The following is a 4874-nucleotide window of genomic DNA, read 5'->3' as shown; positions in this document are numbered from 1 at the left end:
TTCACATGGGCCTCTTTCTTGGCAAAAATCCCAGCGCGCCTATATATGTTGAAAAGAACATCCCTAACCAGATCGTGTCGGTACTTGAAACCTAGGAGCTCTTTACAATGAACTGCATGCTCCCCAAAGGAGTCCAAGCATGCCTTGCGATAATTAGGGCAAGTCTCATCAGCTGGAAATAAAGGGATCATAAGGCGATACTTGAGGATGGCACAATAATCCACTAGAGACATATGCTGGCCAATACCGTCAATATGAATAGTCATAAGAAAATCTTGAGCATGTGGGGCCCTTAGACACTAAAAAATTGCTTTCTGCTTAATCGTCATGTCGAAGTGAACTTCCATGTCTTTGACAATTTTACTAAAAAGGGCACTCGCCAATGAATGTTGGACTTTTGGAGGGCGGTGTCCTTATTAGTGAAACCAATGAAGTCAAAGCCCGGAATCGTATCACGAAGACAGGCCAAAACATAAACATAATCTGAATCACTTCATTCACAAAGAAATGGTGTAAGCGGAAGGGAATGCGTGAATCCTCATACCACATATGCTGCTATTTCATAAGATGTGGTATTGTAACACCCACGATTGAGCTCATGAGGCCACAAAAGCATAGGGGAAGCCTCTACTGCTGAGTACAACACCAAACCACCAAATCTGATTGGTAATGAAGCCAATCTCCATCGAAGGTCCCTAAAGAACGGACCCCCACAAACCACAATGTCTTCAATCGACCTACGTAACCCTTTATCAAAACATAAAGCAACCTCTTCCATGTGAACGGGTTGGCACGTTCTCAGTACAAAGAAAAGTTTGGTGATGCCCATGCATGATCGAAGAAAAAGGAGCTTGCTCTGGGGGTCATGTAACTGTGGTAGAAGGCACATCAAGTCGTCAGCCTTGGCAGCCCTCTTCATGGCTAACCCACTAATAAAACTCGCATCTCTACTAGCAGCTCCCCCAAGAAGCTTCATCCCCACTGATGGTCGCCCAATGTCAGCAAGGAATAAACCTAAATGAAGCTTCCTACCATCGCATGAAGGCCAAAATAACCCAGTTTTCTTGATATTCAATTCAAGCCCCAATCCTGGTCCTGCCATCCTAATGATGTCCAATACTCTGGCCACCTCCTCTGAATCTCCAATGGCTGTCCCATCATCCAGGTACCAAGCATGAAGAAGAAGCTTATAATTGTCTCTAATTTGATGTATAAGTAGGTGCAGTATAAGAGCAAAAAGAAGTGGTCACAAATGGACACCTTGCTGGACCCTAATAGTGGAACAAATATGCTTATCTCTGAAATACAACCTTGCTGCATGACTATATAAGAATTTGACCCATAAAGAAATGAAAGGGCACCTCATCCTGACCTTATGAAGTAAGATAAATCTATCCACTAAGTTGAAGACATTTGAGAGATCCACAATAAGCATTACAAGAGATTCATCATCATGACGAACACTCAACACCCTATTGACACTATAAAGTACAGCTTCAGCTTCAGCCCCACCCTATTGCAAGAGATCCACTTGGGTTGTGGTGACTTGGTAAGGCATGTGGAAGATATGATGGATAACCTATTGATCTATGTTCAAATCCTGGCACCACTCAGCCCTTGTGGCCATGGAGGTTCGTCTGCAGTGACTCCAGGGCATGAGGCAAAACTTTATATTTGCAGCGATGGATTAGTCGGTGCGCGAAAGCTGGCGCGGAAACCCTCGTTAGGGAAGTTCCTTTTCCAAAAAAATTGTATACATGTTTTTTTATTTTTGTTTTGCTATGAGTTTTAATATATATATATATATATATATATATATATATATATATATATATATATATATATATATATATATATATATATATATATATATATATATATATATATATATACTACTTTCTTATATATTTTATTGGTATTGGTTTTCAATATATTAATTTAAAATGTAATTTGTTGTCACCAACTTGAGACCTCTCAGCTTAAGTAATATTGCACTTCTCTCTTTTCTGTTGTCACCAACTTGAGACCTCTAGCTTTAATAATATTGCACGACATTTATCCAATTAATCATTGAAGAAGATTGATTGGACTGTGTTTGTCTGTTTTGGTTTACTACTTTTTTTATGATCTTTTTTGTGTTTTGCTTTGTGTGTTTAAATCTATACTAGTTTGTAATTAATATTACATATAATAGTTGAAATAATTGTTTATTTTTTTCGCCAATCATTTGCTTGTAATGTTTTAAGAAGAGTTAATGTTAACATATTTGAATTTGGTTGATGAAAGTTGTGTGTTGAAAAGTCGATCAACGAAACGTATTATTGAAGATGATGAGCAAAAATTGTCAATTTTTTTTTTTTTTTTATGTTTTCTTCCCAATCCGCTCAATTTGGGTTGGGCCATTTTAATACAAAAACCCTTTTATTTCTTTTCATTTATTATTTTCATTTCTTCCATTAAAAAAACTAATTCATTTCTTATTTTCATTTCTTACATTAAAAAAACGAACCAAGTTTTTTATCCTTCTTTTATTAAAAAAACTCAAAAACAAAGTGAACAAACTTTTATTTTAGGGAAATTGAGTAATCTAATAACTTTTTTGGTTGTTTTTTTTAAATAACTTTTTTTTATTGGCAAAATGAATACTTGGTCCAGAATGGATTGTTCTTAACCCAATTTCAAATAGTAATTCTGACCCGGGTTCTCCTAAAAATACCATTTAACCCGTTTCGTACCACACTTCGACATCCCTTGTTTCAGACTGCACTTCAACATCCCTTGGTTCGGACTAAATTTCGACATCCCATTTCGGACACTTCTACAATTGAAATGTCTTCAGATAGCAGTGAAGAAATGCAGTTTTTATTTGTAATTTTCAAATTTTTTTTTCTAATTAAACGTATTTATGTTTTATTATTCGTTAAAAAATGTTTAGTTTACGCAATTATATAGGTATTATAGGGTTTTCTGTGAACTTTAATTTTGTTCAGACAATTGTAGGTATACATATACTTATACATCTATACTACATGATATATCGTAATAAAAAACCCTAACTTTTTTTTTCTAGTCCAAAATGTGTCCAGAATCCGCAAATCAAGCCCGGAATACGAAAATATTGTCCGGAATACAATGAAATGGGTTCGATTTATGGTCCGGAAATACTGTACCTGATTATCGGATTCCGGGAGATACATTAAAAAATCCTAATAATTCTTTTGATTGTAGCACGATAATGGTTGTTACTATAACCTGCAGACAGGTGTGGAATGTTTAGGCAATCATGTTTTGGTGATTACAAAACCGACCATTTTGGGCGGTGATGTTTAGGCAATCATGTTTTGGTGATTACATGCGCATGCTGATGGGTGTCGAATGTCACATTTTACTATGTCACTATCTTATGTGTAAGGAAGCTACTACTTTTGATCTAATTGACCTAGAAGAGCTTTTATTTTTGGTTGGCGACTATTGGGTTTGCTTTGACAGTAAAGCATTTTGCTAGGTTACCAGCCTGCAGTTTCGGGGATTATTTCCATCCTAGTTCTGATTTTGCAGCATTCAGAGAACGCGTGTTTCCATTTGTGCTACTTTCACGTTCGGTGAGTATGGATGACCTTACAAACATGTTCAATAACTCACTTCATCAATTAAGCAATGAAGACATGGTGAGAGTCTCCCTACTGTATATGCTAGAGTAAGGATTTTTAGGGAAATACCCGCAACAGCTAGTTACTAATCAACGTATGACGCTCGTCTCTAATTTATAGGAGTTTAAAAGGTATAACAACTTTTTACCCACATTATATCAAAATGATACATATACTTATTAAGTGTAATTTTTTGAAATATGTACCTATAGGGTAGATTGATATGTGATTTCACTTACAAACAATTTCATACAGTGTTGATAAGATTGAGGAGCATTTGAACCCAAATTCGGCAAGAATCGGCAGTGGACACCCAATACTCTACAGGGATTTGTCTATGTATTTAAGGTGTGTACACTATGTTTAATAAGAGTTTTTAAATAACAAGTATTGTAACATTGTTAACTTGGTAAGTTGTTCGTTATCTTAATTTTGTAGATTTGGATATTTGAGACATTTCCCAACAGTAGTATTGTTGGTTCCCCTATATCGGGTGTTATCCCTCGAGCGGTTGCATACCCTAGGATGAGGCGTTAGCATGCACCTGATTATGAATGTATTCTCGATGTTATTAATGTATGTAGTTTAGTCTACCTTATAATTTATAAGTTGATATGACATAAATAAGTTATGATTAACCTTTATATATTGTTTTTTATGCAACGTCTCCCCAACAAGTTGTTGCAGCCTACTATGCAGGAGCGTGCTGCTAGGTGGTGAATTAAGAATGTCTAGTTGATAGATGCTGCATATTACGCTAATGTTTGAGTTATGGGTTTCTTTATTAATGTTTTAAAACAATTGTCTTTTGAAGATGTAAGAAAAACAAGTTTATCCTTAAAACAATATTATGATATCGTACATACTACGAGTGGAATTGGTACGATACCGATCTTTTATTCCCTAAACCGTGTACCGTACAACCTGTAATTGGTATAAAAAAATTTGCTACAAGTACCAAACCATGTATACTTGGTACCAATATGTTTGGCTACTAAAAAGTTTGATTGGTACAAATTGGTAGTGATATATACCAACTTTTTTTTAAACATTTTTATTGTAAAATTTAAAAATAAACAAAGACAGTGGGTAATTTTGACGTTTAATAAAGAAATTAGCTAAATAAAAAAAATAGTTTAATAAAGAAATTAGTTAGGAAATTCTTTTAATTTACAAAATATTTCTATTGAAGTAAAACTAAAGTAATGTTTTAATTTTGTGTTT

At 34.9% G+C, this 4874-nt stretch overlaps 1 long non-coding RNA gene across 1 annotated transcript; it reads left to right on the top strand.

The window, feature by feature from the left end:
* Positions 1-1912: 1912 nt before the first annotated feature.
* LOC145005762 (uncharacterized) lies at positions 1913-4511 on the top strand. The gene is made up of 5 exons (XR_013662672.1): positions 1913-3407; positions 3506-3781; positions 3906-3998; positions 4089-4226; positions 4329-4511. It is a non-coding gene; the product is annotated as an uncharacterized LOC145005762 (long non-coding RNA).
* Positions 4512-4874: the final 363 nt, after the last annotated feature.

The sequence above is a fragment of the Lactuca saligna genome, chromosome 7 (genome assembly GCF_052625555.1).
Source record: "Lactuca saligna cultivar CGN05327 chromosome 7, ASM5262555v1, whole genome shotgun sequence".
NCBI lineage: Eukaryota > Viridiplantae > Streptophyta > Magnoliopsida > Asterales > Asteraceae > Lactuca > Lactuca saligna.
The sequence above is the reverse complement of the archived record's forward strand: the minus strand, read 5'-3'. Positions and strand labels throughout refer to the sequence as shown.